General features: G+C 32.0%; 1 long non-coding RNA gene across 3 annotated transcripts in view; it reads left to right on the top strand.

The window, feature by feature from the left end:
- The window catches only part of LOC141385815 (uncharacterized), a 93,122-nt gene that overhangs the window by 54,869 nt on the left and 22,925 nt on the right, over window positions 1-15,328 (top strand). For all 3 annotated transcript variants that reach the window (XR_012406864.1, XR_012406865.1, XR_012406863.1), the window contains exon 3: window positions 1,716-1,915. This is a non-coding gene — a long non-coding RNA (uncharacterized lncRNA). The remainder of the gene's footprint in view (window positions 1-1,715; window positions 1,916-15,328) is intronic.

The following is a 15,328-nucleotide window of genomic DNA, read 5'->3' as shown; positions in this document are numbered from 1 at the left end:
GAATTGAAAGGTTTCCGCAGGGCTGAATGGAAGATCTCTGACAAAAGGGATGTTATACACAATGGGACATAAAACTCTGGCAAACTTAATAAGGCAAAGTTAACTATTTTGATTTGAATAATGCTCAATCTAAACTTTGTTTTTTAATTATTTATCTATTAATTTCCACCTTTTTTCGATCCCTAGATGCCAAACGTTGTACAGAAAGTAAAGCGAGCGCAGCTCCTGTGGCTTGGGTGGCAGAATAATCTTCTTTTAAAAATATTCTTTATTCATGTGTTATTTGTTTATGTGGATAAATTATTAAAAATTTGCTGGATTTGTGCAAAGGTTCTAGTTTGCAGTTAATGATTCCCCTCCATTCTTCCCCGATGGGTATAGTTTGTAATTTTCTTGAATATAAAAGCTGCATTATTCATGTGTATCGGCAGACCACATCTATTAATGATGTCTTTCTTTTTAGGTGCTTACATTTTTACAGTGATATGTTTGTTTTTTTTTTTTACCCCCTGCTTTTAAGAGGGCCGTTAACTACATTGCATATTACAGACTTGCCCTGCAGTAAGGTTAAATATCACTTTAAAACTTTGAATAGTTCATGGGGACGTTAGTTTAAAAAATAAAAGCAAAAGCAAAGAACAGAGAGGAAAAGAACAGAGGGAAAGAAGCAGATAAAGAAGTTTGTTGAGAAACAGAGATGTAAATGCCCCTGTTTAGTAATTTATAGATGTGGGAATTGAGTGAGACTCTCTACAGAGTCATAAACTATTGATGTGTCTAATCTTTTAGATCCTGCCAACATAATAATCATGATCTGGATGACAGTGAGAGGCAGAGCCACACCCACTTCCTCCCTTCACCCCCACAACAAACACACACAAACACAATCTCATGCATACACACATTCACATTCCTCCACCAGTGCTCTGTTGTGTCTTTTTGTTAAAACACAAACTTTGCTCTGTTAAAAGTCGAGCTTTCCAAACACTGCACATATCTAATAAAATCAATAACTTTTGCAGTGTTTTTTGGTAAAACTAATGCTGTCTACGTTCTTGCTCTGCACTATAATTTGAGACTCGTGCTAATGATTTATTTCTACATTTGCACAATAACTGTTAAAGTTAACTAACCCAGAGTATAAATCATGGCTGCCCATAGGCAAGAAAAACACAAAAGTGATCTTAAAGAGTTAGTTCACACAAAAATGAAACTTCCTTAATTATTAGTTCCCCTTATGTCGTTAACCCCCTGAGACCATTGTTCATCTTCAGAACACAACTTATGATATTTTAAATCTAAGAGACAGCAACAGTCCAGAGATTTTCAAAGTCCAAAAGAAAAAGGAACCAAAAAAAAAGTAAAGTAACTGTAAAGTAACTGTAATCATATGAAGCTGCAAAAACACTTTATTTGTTGGGCTGCTAAATAATGCCATTATCTTGTAATGCCCATAGTAAATTTGCATCTTGAAGACCTGGGGTCACATTTATAAACATGTCGTACAGGGGCGGAAATGTGCATGCGCAACTTCTCATGCAAAAGTTGTGATTTATAAGAAGCAAACTCAACGTGAGAATGTGTGCAGCTGTAAGTTAATTCCAAGTAAAAAATATTTAACTTAAACATTGAGTTTACTGATTGATTCCACTTTAAATCATCATATATTAATTCATTCATTCATTCATTTATTCATTCATTTATTTTCTTGTCAGCTTAATCCCTTCATTAATCTGGGGTTGCCACAGCGGAATGAACCGCCAACTTATACAGCAAGTTTTTATGCAGCGGATGCCCTTCCAGCCGCAACCGGAGCACTCGAAGGAAACCCACGCGAACGCAGGAAGAACATGCATGCTCCACATAGAAATGCCAACTGAGCCGAGGCTCGAACCAGCGACCTTCTTGCTGTGAGGTAACAGCAATACCTACTGCACCACATATATATTTACAGTTGAAGTCAGAATTATTAGCCCCCCTGTTTATTTTTCCCCAATTTCTGTTTAACAGAAAAAAAGATTTTTTTAAACACATTTCTAAACATAATAGTTTTAATAACTCATTTCTGATAACAGATTAATTTTATCTTTGCCATAATGACAGTAAATAATATTTGACTAGATATTTTTCAAGACACTTCTATACAGCTTAAAGTGACATTCAAAGGCTTAACTGGCTTAATAAGGTGAACTAGGCAGGTTAGGGTAATAAGGCAAGTTATTGTTTAATGATGGTTTGTTCTGTAGACTATCAATATATATATATATATATATATATATATATATATATATATATATATATATATATATATATATATATATATATATATATATATAGCTTAAAGGGCTAATAATTTTGACCTTAAAATGTGTTTTAAAAAATTCAAAACTGCTTTTATTCTAGCTGAAATAAAACAAATATGGACTTTCTCCAGAAGAAAAAATATTATCAGACATACTGTGAAAATTTCATTGCTCTGTTAAACATAGTTTGGGAAATATTAAAAAAAGAAAGAAATAATCAAAAGGGGGCTAAGTATAAATAAGTAGGACAAGAGAAAATTACTATTTTGTGAGGGGAAAACAATATAGCCTTCAAGTACATTCATGTTATTACTCACAAGATATTCCCTGCTGATTGAAGAGGTTGTCTAATCGAGTGCTTCAAAAGGCTGCTATAGTGTGTGATTGGTTTTAATGGTTTTAATCCAGGTTTTCTCTTGCAGTAACAATCACAATAAAGCACTGTTGTCAGACATTTGGCTTTCATCATTTGTGAGGACATCTGTAATCAAGAAAGCCATGAATTATAAAGAGTAGTTTATTTTTCAGAGCTGGTCCTCTGTGGGTTCAGCAAGAAAAACATCAGTCTGCAAAACAAAAGAAATGCTTGGTCTTTAACATTTGACATCAGCCATTAATTATTGAAGGAGATTTATATAGACAGTTGTTACAGTATGTACAGTATACATGGACAAACAATGTCTTGGAGAAGCGTGTGTCATTGCTGTGGGCCTCTTTGGCATGTTCAGTCTTGTCCGAGAGACGAAGGTCATTCATGATTCTGACAGGGTCTGATCAGTTTGTAGTCTGAGTCACACATAGACTGTAGTATTAGTATTACTACAGGCTGTGAGACTCTCGGAACAGGCATGCTTTACGTTTGAGGTCTAATATTATTTTTATGCAGTATTATGGTCTGTACATCCATTCATCAATTTTTAATATTTATTCATTATATTTTCATCAGCTGTACATATACATTGGATTTAATTTTATTGGATTATATTGTCACACTTCAGGGTTTTATTAGTTAATGTATTCACTAACATGAGCTAATTATGAACAATGGTTATTTAATGCATCATTAACATCCAAACTCATGCTTGATAACATTAGTTAATACACCATGAGTTAGTATTAACAATGAACTATTTTCATTGACTAACATGAACAAATACTTTAACAAATGTATTGTTCATTGTCTGTTCATGTTAACTAACAATAACTAATACAATCCTATTGGCGCATCTTAAATTTTACAAACTAAAAGTATAGTTCAACCAAAAACAAAAATGTACTCTCACTCAAGTGGTTAGAAACCTGTTTGAGATTCTTTCTTGTGCTGAACAAAAACAAAATTATTTTCAGGAATGCTGGAAATACTATGGAAGTCAATGGCTACTGGTAGAAAGTCAATATCAACAGAGTAAAGAATCTCAAATAGGTTTGGAACAAATAGAGTAAGTGATGGCAGAATCTTCATTTTTGGGGTGAACTATCCCTTTAAGTGCATTACAAAGCTTTAGATCAACCAGGAAGCAAGGTTAATTTATAATCAGCTAAACTCTAAACTCTTGGTTTATTAACCATAAACCTGTTTAGTCAAGGTATGTTTATTTCACAATCTCTCCAGGAAAGAAGTATAGTTACTTTAACTATGAACAAAACAGAATGTAGATAGCCACAATCCACCATGAAAACATACTCCAAAAATTACTGCCACAGTGTAATAAGAGTATTAGGCAAGTTATTGTATAATGATGGTTTGTTCTGTAGACTATCAAAAAAAAAAAAAAAAAAAAAAAAGCTTTAAGGGGCTAATAATTTAATCCCTAAAATGGTGTTTAAAAAATAAAAAAATAAAAACTGCTTTCATTCTAGCTGAAATAAAACAAATAAGACTTTCTCTAGAACAAAAAAAAAATATTATCAGACATACTGTGAAAACTTCCTGGCTCTGTTCAACATAATTTGGGAAATATTTAAAAAAGACAAAAAAATAAATAAAATTCAAAGGGGGGCTATTAATTATGACTTCAGCTGTATGTATGTATATATATATATATATATATATATATATATATATATATATATATATATATATATATATATATATATATATATATATAAAGAGATAGATATATAATTTCGGCTATAATAAAAGCAGTTTTTAATTTTTTTAGAAACCATTTTAAGATTTGTTTTAAGACATCGTTATACAATAACTTGCCTAATTACCCTATCCTGCCTAGTTAACCTAATTAACCTATAGTTAAGCCTTTAAATGTCACTTTAAGCTGTATAGAAGTGTCTTAAAAATATCTAGTAAAATATTATTTACTCTCATCATAAAATAAAATAAATCAGTTAATAAGTTATTAAAACTATTATGTTTAGAAATAACGGGGTCTTATAATTCAGGGGGGCTAATAATTCTGACTTCACTGTATGTATGTACATATAAAAGACCATATCCTCAATTGTGAACCTTAATTGCTGACTGAACAATTTTCCATTCTAAACTAGTGAGTTTGCTCATAGTCAAGGTCATCATAACCCTTGCTTACATTAGTAAACCATGACAGAAAACACACTGATATTCAAAAACAATGATGCACGGAGTGTTGAACAATATGTAGTTCATTATGTTAATCAATATGTTCATTAACAGATGATCATTTATTTTGTTTGTTGGTTCATACCGGAGTACTCCATTAGAAATTAGTAGAGTGACTTTAAAAAGTTAGCACTAATGATTTTTACTTTTAGTTTTATTTCTAATTTAGCTACTATACACAGGAATTTTTTTTCTGCATAAGTGTTGCAAACAATTTTGTTTTTTTGTTGAATTTAAACAAACAAATTAAATTTAGTAATGTTCAACTGAAATAGTTTGTTAAACTTCAGCCCAAATAAATTGTTTACGATCACTTAACCTACATTTTTTAGTAAATCCAAGGAATCATCTTTGAATATTTTTTTCAGTGACAGTAACATTCCAATAATAATAATAATAATAATAATAATATCCCTGTTTGTGTTCTCTATCCTGAACATGAGTAGATGCCCAGTAGGTTTTTGTAGTACTTTTGCAGTACAGAAGCTGAAAAACGACTGATCATTTTCTATAATAGTGGTTAATGAAAACCACATTTTGATAATTTGATAATGGCCTTTTAATTTTTAGAGGCCATAATTAAATTATGAGTCTGTCTTTTAATAGAGAGATCCAAACAAATATAAGTGATACTGGCCTTCGTGGTACTAGAAAAAATAGAGATTATGATTCCCCATTCTCATCTGCTTTTAACTATGTGCACAAATATGAGAATAAACTTCATAGCATGCTTTCTACCATTAACTCTCTCAACCTATTCACAACAGAATTATTTTTTTAAAATTAGCTGTAGATACCAAAAAGATTCAAATCAAGCATCATGACCTCTATTATTAACTGTTAGTTTTGTAAAAACAGTAGCTGTTTTATACTCAATAGAAGATGAGAGCAATACGAACCCCCCAGGGTTGTCTCTCTTTCCCCCCTGTCTTTCTCTCTCTGTTTTTCATCTCTCTGAAACATAATGGAAACTCTTTTCTACACAGTGATTATATGATTTGCTCCGCTAAGGCCTGTGTGTTATTGTCTATTAATGGACAGACAAATTATATAAATGCATCTCAGAAATAATGGTGCACAATGGCTGATGCATGTAATAGGCGTCAGTGTGGCAGCTCAGCGGCTCGTCGTGAGCGAGCAATACAATGTTCCTCTGCTTGAACAACGCTGGACGGCTACCTCTGAACCCACATTACTCATATGCTGATAGACACGAGGAAAAGAGACACGACTGAGAGGGTACGAGGGATTCGCTTACACACGCAGGGGCTCAGACCTCTGTTTTATCTATATTTTATTTAGTCTTTGTTTGCAAAATGCCGAATGAAATATGCATGGTCTGCTTGAGGTCTTAAAGTTTAATGGTGGTCTTGGGGGTGGGGACTTTACGCTGGAGTGTTAGAGGGCAAATCTAATGTGGGCAAACAAGAGAATGATAGACCTGTATTTTGAGGATGCGTGGAGACTGAACAGAGATGAGATGCGGATGGATGAGTTTACTGTATTCTAATGAATTGTGCTTAAAGAAATGGTTCATTACTCATCTTCATGTTGTTTCAAAGCTGAATTAGTTTAATTCTGATTTTGGTTTGGGGAGTGGGGTATTTGAAGAATAAGAAGTAATGGTTTTAATTACCATTAAAGTCAGTTTGAAATTTGATTTAAACTTCTAATTCAGTGGTAGATGAAGTACACAAATTCATTCATTCATTCGTTCATTTGTTCATTCGTTCATTCATTCATACATTCATTCATTCATCCGTTCGTTCATTCATTCATTCATTCATTCATTCATTCATTTTCCTTTGACTTAGTCCCATATTTGTCAGAGGTCACCACAGCGAAATTAACTGCCAAGTATTCTGGCAAATGTTTTACGCAGCGAATGCCCTTCCCAGCCGCAACCCAGTACTGGTAAACACCCATACAATCTCGCATTTACACACTCTCACACACTAATGTCTCATTCACACTAGCAGTGACTTTGTATCTGCCTGACGCTCTGGGTGGAGACCTGCTGCAAACACAGATCTGTGTAGGTCTACAGCACAGAGAATACATCCGACCTCTGAGCGAGCTGAGAGAGGATCACGTGAGCTCTACTGATGCTACTGTTGGCTGTCGCTCAAGAAAGTTGCTCTTCATTTGCATAAAGTTGAATGATTTTCAACTTTGTCACATCGCTCGACACAACCACCTGGTTGCCAACGGTCGCTGTCGCTCACGTAGATGGAGGTCACCTGAAGTCACTTGTCGCTTTGCCAATGCGAGTTGCTCGTAGAGTGAATGAGGCTTAAGGCCAATTTTGTTTATCCAACTCACCTATAGCTAGGGGAAGTTTTAGTCCTAAAAAAGCAGTTTTTTTTGTATCACTTAAACTTCTTTTCTACATTTTATCTTCATGCAATCTCTACATTTTAGATGATTTGTTTTCTTACAATGAATTTACAACTAAAAATATTACAACTAAAAATATGCTCTATGATTAGGGGTGGTGGACAAATTTGTGCAGATGTTATAATATTATTATTACATACCATTACATTATTTTAAGAATATTATATTTTATTTTAAAACAAATATTATTTATTACATAAAAATTTTATTTGACTCTCACCACATAAAATATGATAGAAAACGATATTTATATTTAGTTTATAGGTATAATTTATACTTCTATATATATTTTTTTAGATTTCCTGGTGCCCTAAGCGGCCGCTTACTTCGCTCTTTGGTTAAATCTGCCCCTGCCTATAGCGCATGTCTTTGGACACGAGCACGGGAAGAACATGCAAACTCCTCACAGAAATGCCAACTGGCCCAGCCAGGACTCGAACAGTACTAACCACAAATTAAGTACTCAAATAAAATATTTATCCAGTAAAAAGTATTAAGTATTCCTTTTCAATTTTACTTGAGTCACAATACAAACATACTTGATTTTAATGTACAGTACTTTAGTATTGAAAGTGGAAAAACCTATAAAAAGTATTTTTTTAGCAACTTATTACTGATAATTAATTTTAATCAAAGTGTGCAAATAAGTGAAAATAGTAAAAAATACCATCTAGCCTAAAAAGTAAAAACTATATCTCTGTAGATGTGTGTAGAAAAATGTAATTGTACAATGTAAAAGACATTTTAAAATTTCAAAATGTGTTAAGAAGATTACAATGCAAATAAATGTTTATCTATATGTGCTGCGGCAGTGAGGAATATGCTTAACCATTCACTTTTGGTTCATTTGAAGAATATGTTTCATTTTTAAAATTAACTTGTAGTCCAATTCGTGAGTAGTCCACATTCAAGCTTTTCATACAATGAGCTTAAACAGCTCACACTTTGCAACAGATTTAGTTCACATAGAATTGACAGACATGACTTAAATATATTAAACTTAATTATTGGTAACTCAAGCTACTATCTACTGTTCTTGGCTCATTTTGAGTCAGACTTGTGGATCAAATTGCTTTCACCATATGATTTGAATCAGTGAATTGTTTAATGAACATTTGTTATGACCAGATCATTTGAATCATTTACTGGAGAATTGCCTTGGATCAACTGAATCAGTGAATCGTTCATTTTGACATGGATTAATTATATATTTATTTACACTGGTAAATGAGCAATGTGCATCTACTGAATCTCCACTTGTTCCAAACCTATTTGAGATCTGTTGAAGTCTGATGATTCCTGTCTTCGGTGCAATGATATAATTAAAAAAAGAAAACTGTTAGCAAGCATAGTAGTAGGATTTTTGATAATTATTATTATTAAACTGTAGTTATAGTTTATTATTATTATTTTAGTATTATAGCTTTTTTTTCTATTATGAATGTCAATCGGTGGCACGGTGGATCAGTGGTTAACACTGTCACCTCACTGCAAGAAGGCTGCTGGGTTTGAGCCCTGGCTGGGCCAGTTGGTTTTTCTGTGCGGAGTTTGCATTTTCCTCCCATATTCGCGTGGGTTTCCTCCGAGTGCTCCAGTTTTCTCCACAGTACAAAGACATACACTACAGGTGAATTGAATAAACTATAGTGTTTAAGAACATGTGTGAATGAGTGTATATGTGTGTTTCCCAGTACTTGGTTGCAGCTGGAAGGACATCTGTGTAAATCAACTACTAAAATAGAAACTAAGCCAAAGGAATGAATGAATGAATGAATGCTAATTGCTCCAAAATGAGGGTGACCAAATGCTGTTCAAATTTTCATTTTTTGATTACTTTAAATTCTGCAAGAACCACTGAGGATCGTCTTTACATTTCAAGCAAATTTGTTTGATCTTGTTTGTAAGTTCACTAGAAACCAAGATTGTTATGTACATAAAACAACAAAATAAAGCTATTTATTTCTAAAAAATAAATCCAATGTGACCATATCTCTTCAGAAGAGCTTGATTATTGTAGATTCAATTTTTACTTCTTTTTTCTTTTTTTTTTTGGAATAGAGGGACTGAGAATCTACATTATTTGTTGACAAAATGTTAATTTTCAGGACAACTAACCTTTTAAATTATGAAAAGAATGGTTGAACAAAAAAAGTCTAATACAGGGGTTCCAACTCAATCTCACAGCAATTCGTAACTTTTTGATTTAGTGACTAATTCGTTTGAATTCGTACGATCTAATTCGTACAATTTAGTACAACTTGCTCATCCCCCAATGACGGTTGGGTTTAGGGGTGGGGTTAGGTGCAACGCCCCCTTTTTAAAATCGTACAATTTTGTATGACTGGACTCGTACAAATTAGCCACTAAACTGGCAAAACGTAAAATACTTACATTTTCTGGTAAGATCCGGCTGGGGGTTCCCAAACTTTTCTGCTCACGACCCCTAAAATAGCAATGCCACTCGTGACCACAAAATTCCTCCTAGGTGATTATAAATATGCAAACGTTGCTCAATAGGTCTATATATAAATGACCACTTTGACAACACAAAAAAATGCAACAGTCTAACAACCATATAATTTTATAGTCATTTATTAATTAGTTCAATTTAATATTAACCTCAACTAATGAGACTGGTGGACACAGAGCTTTCAGCACAAGTCTATTCTTGGTTTAATTTCGGAGACCGCTAATCAGAGATCATTCTCAATATTCCATTGTGGCCTGTATTTATTTGTAATGTATTTTATTGCCATAAAGGTGTCAGAAAGTTTAACCTGGTGCTATAAAATCAATCTGTTGCATCTGACGCTATAGCTGTGTTTTTAATTGATCGTATACACACAATCCTATGAAAAAAAAAATGGCTGATGGCTTTTTATTTGCATGTTGTTATTTTTTTACTATTAATAATGTTCTGTGGGTTATGGTTAAAATCTGTGGGTTATGGTTAAAATATGGTCATTCTAATAGTTTAATAAAATTCATTTGACTTTTAGAAATCAATAAGCGACCCCCACTTTGGGAACCACTGGTCTATTATACTGTGTGAGTCAAAGAAAATGTATCCATACAGGTTTGCATTACCATCATAACAGAGGTTTAAACTAAGAACATCAAAGGTTTTGTTTTTATACGTTCTCTTCCTTTGCAATTTTACAACACAGTGCAATTTTTTGCTCTAGGTTGTGCATGCATGACCAAGCACGCCTGCTGTAAAAGAGAGTGGATGCTCGTAGCTCATTGTAATCTATAATTAAACCTGGCGCTAACAGCTAAGCTCTAAACCTACACACACATCCGCTAACGGCTAGCTACCCTGGCAACTGCGCTACGGTGGGAGATGCATGATGGGACGTGACAGTAGCGCCCGCGGCTCCCTAGAGAGGGTGGAGCCTAGCAAGGTGACAGCAGGGAGGGGCAGAGCGTTCAGGACAAGAGTTCTTTCCGTTCAAGAATGTCACTGTAGAAGGAATTTTTGATTTAATCACTTGCTCATTTCAAATACACTGTTGTATGTCGGAAAAAATAAATCAAATTACTGTTTAAATTCACTGTAAACCTAAAGAAATTGAAAAAAATAGCACATCTCATGTAGCAACCGATGACATTTCTTCCAATATATATATATATATATATATATATATATATATATATATATATATATATATATATATATATATATATATATATATATATATATATATATTGCATACAATAATGAAAAGGTGACACATTTTCAGACATGCTAATATGTTAATTTCTAGAAAACAAAATACACATTTGCTGAAACAACCCTGAAAGAAATACACATTTGCTGAAATAACCCTGATTGTTAATCTAAAAATTTGTCATTTCTGAAGAAAAAAATTATGTACATTTCTATTTATTATTGAAATTCAAAAGGTTCTTAGACCTTTATATTACAATGTTTAATAGAAGTAATTTGTATAACCGCTAATGCATGAACAAATGTTTATTTATATCATGGAGGTGTGCACTCAGATAGAAGGGAAATAATATTATTATTCAGACACACAGAATGTTACAGGAGAATAATATTCTGTCTCACGGACACATGTAGTCCACGTGTGTTAATCTGCTTTGACAGGTCATGGAGGGCTTTTTTCACCTTCAGCTGTTTCTCTTGAACATTTGCATTTGAGTCATGGTTTAGGCACTGGGCCAAGCAGATTCAGACGCTCTTTTTTTATCTGTGTGGTTAACACCAGGTTACAGAAGGCATGGAATCATGGGATGTTAGGTGAATTGTTGCCTGGACATATCTCTATGTAATGTGTATAATGCAGAATATAAGAAAATGAAACAAATGTTATGCATGAGACTGCATGATTAAATTATTTTGTTGAATGTTCAGATGTAATAAAAATATGAAATATACATTATAAATTCATTTTAAAAAAATTAAAGAGTTTTCATACACTATAAGATACACTAGGATTACAAAAATAACAGTTAATAATAGAGATCATGATACTTGATTTTAATCTTTTTGGTATCTACATACATCAAGTACAATAATCATAAACAAGACTATAAAGACAATAACATTTAGTATGTATTAACATATGTTGTTTTATATATTTTAATAACATGTCAGATAAACATTTTGTATAATTTTTACTTAATTATAATCGCATAATAATATGTGATGCTAAAGGATGATGTTGCATTATTTGCATTATTTGACGTTTTGTTTTCAGAAAAAAAATAACGAACATAAATACTCCCATTAAATATTTTCTCATTTTATTTCCTGTTTGTGTACATTACATGTGGTCACACTTTATTTTAAGGTACAATTCTGGCTATTACCTCAATAAACTTCTAATTTTCTGCTTATAAATAGGTTTTGAGGTAGTAATTATGTTTAGGTGATAGGTAGGATTAGGAATGTAGAATAAGATCATGCAGAATGTGCTTTATAAATACAAAGAACCAACCAATATCCAAGTAATACACCGTTAAAATTTTTTGTAAATTAGTATTTAACTGTAATATGAACTGTATTTTAAATTGCACTGTGCAAAACACTGTATATTGTACAGTAAAGATATACAGTGCTGTAAATACATATACAGAAAGATACTCTAACTACACAGTTAACAATTTTTGTAAATTATACAGTAACTGTAATATGAACTGCATTTTACTGAAGGGCAGTTACCCAGTATGTTAATGTATTTTGAAGTTGCATTGTGAAAATTACTACATATTTTATAGTAAAGATATATAATGCAGCAAATATATATACAGCACGATAAATTGTGCTGTAAATGTAAATACAGTATTTTATCTGTAATTAATTTAAAGTAGGTTACTGTAGACTACTGCACTGCAACTACACAGTTAACCATTTTCGTAAATTACACAGTATTTAACTGTAATATAATCAGAATTTTCTGTGGGGTGTTTATGCAGTATGTTACTATATTTTAAAGTTGCATTGTGAAAATTACTATATATTTTACGGTAAAGATATACAATTCTGTTAATACATATGCACAATAAATTGTGCTGTTAATGTAAATAAAGTATTTTTGCTGTAATTGATTTACAGTAAGTTACTGACAGACTGCTGCGCTACAAACTGCAGCCAGTAAGTTACTGTAGATTCCATAGGAAATTGTAAACATTGTAGGTGATAAGTCAATAGTTGATAGAGAGAATTGTAATATACTGTATATGATATATATTTGAATATAGCAGAAAATACTTGATGGTTTTCACTTTTAGCCATGCTGCAGTAAAAGGGTGAAAGGTCACTTAAGGATTTTCCATTAGTGAGAAAAAAAAACAGTGTCTGATAGCCATGAATAAAATATCGTAAAGTATGCCAGACTGTAGCTTTTACCATCTCAACCCATGAGAGACGAGAAAGAGCGACAGAGCAAGTGAGAAAGAGCGAGTTGGGGGAAGAGAGGAATGGAGATTTACACACAAAAATCCATTTCTAAAGCCCTCAATTATGTTTCAATCACAATCACACATATTTTTCTGACATGGTAAGAAAAAATAAATTGCAACCTTAAATATTTGAAAAAGGTTTTGTAGAGATGTATAACCATTTATAATTTTTATACAGCCACTGAGATATTATTAAGCATTTAATATTGAAAACTTTTAGCTGATTCACACATTTCAGATACTTTCAGGTTTTATTATCATTGTGAGAACATTAGAGTCCTTATCATGTATGCAAAACCTGGCCCCACAGACATGCTTAAAGTAATATATGGTTTTATCTGTTGAATAAATTAATATTTCAGTGTTATAGTTAGAAACTAGCCCACGTTGCTAGGCAGATTGGGCCACCAGATTTCACCTACACTCACTGAATATTAGCTGTGAATATGAGCGCTATTGTGCACTCGCTTTCTGCAGATCATTTTGTGGGTGAAGAGAATACATGTTGCATGCGATAACTGAGCTTCCAGACTGATATTAGGTGTGACACGCATTGATGGACAGAGCGTGATGACAATAATGGACGGAGCTATTAGAGCTACAGTGGTGATGGATTAAAACATGTATAAAATAGTCCGTTAGACAGTTATGCCTATTCAGAATTCTGTTACAAAGCATTTACTGGCAGTTTGGTGTAATTAACCTTTTAACTGCCTGTTCAAATGGTTGACCATATTTTGACTGTTTTAAATTATGAATGTTAAAGTTATTAAAAGAGGGACTGTTTTAAATAATGCTTTGCACACACAGCATTGTTCGTTTACAAAAGAAATCAAACAAACATAGTCCTGTTGCACTACTACACTTGGTTTCGTGAGAATGAGAATCTAAAATAATTTTATGGCATACTTCAAAAAATAAAGATTATTTATTATTCATAAATGTTTTTTGTTTTTTTTTAATAAATTGGTCTTAAACTTCATATATATTTTAAATTTTTGTAGTATATGTTATAATTTGTTTACTTTTACCCTAAACCAACATATCAACCTTTTGGTAGAGGTTGATATTTTACAAATTATGGGATGTGTTGAAAGAAAATGCATTGAGTTTGGTAACTACCGACATTAGGAGTTTTTTTTTTTTTTTTTTTTTTGTAAAGCAGTTAAAGGGTTAAGATATACAGCACGATAAATGATGTTGTAAATATAAATAGAGTGTTTTGCTGTATTTGATTTACAGTAAGTTACTGGAAGACTCCTGCACTACAACAGTTAACACTACAGTTAACAATTTTTGTAAATTACACTATATTGAACTGTAATATTACCTGCATTTTACTGTAGGGCAGTTATGCAGTTTGTTTTTGTATTTTAAAGTTGCATTGTGAAAATTACTGTATATTTTATAGGAAAGATATACAATGCAAAAAACTCATACTGCATAATAAATCGTGCTATAAATGTAAATACAGTATTTTTGCTGTGATTGGTTTACAGTAAGTTACTGTAGATTCCACAGGAAATTGTAAACTTTGTAGGTAATAAGCCACTATAGTTAATAGAGAGAATTTGAATATTATAAACATTATATATATATATATATATATATATATATATATATATATATATATATATATATACATATATATATATATATATATATATATATATATATATATATATATATATATATATATATATATATATATATATATATATATATATATTATTATTAACTTCACATGTATGTTTATTTTCAAAGTGTAGGAATTCATGTGTTCCCCATTTGTACATAGGCTACCAGCAGCTGTGAGATTTCAGTGTTAAACTTTTTTTTTAGACAATACACTAGGAACTAGTGTACTTTTCTTGGCTTTTAAGTGAAACAAAATGAGTATTGCAATTAATCGTTTTTATTTTTTTTTCTCCTTAAACTTTTACTGTTACTATTGTCTATAGAATAAAAAAACACTTGTCAAGTCATGAGAACCGAATCGAACCAAAAAGCGTGTTAAAAAACCGAGGTTTGTATTGAACTGTGGGCTAACTTTATTGTTGCATCCCTAATATATATATATATATATATATATATATATATATAT

Source organism: Danio rerio, chromosome 5 (assembly GCF_049306965.1).
Source record: "Danio rerio strain Tuebingen ecotype United States chromosome 5, GRCz12tu, whole genome shotgun sequence".
Classification (NCBI taxonomy): domain Eukaryota; kingdom Metazoa; phylum Chordata; class Actinopteri; order Cypriniformes; family Danionidae; genus Danio; species Danio rerio.
Note: the sequence above shows the minus strand (reverse complement) of the source record. Positions and strands in the feature narration are given on the sequence as shown.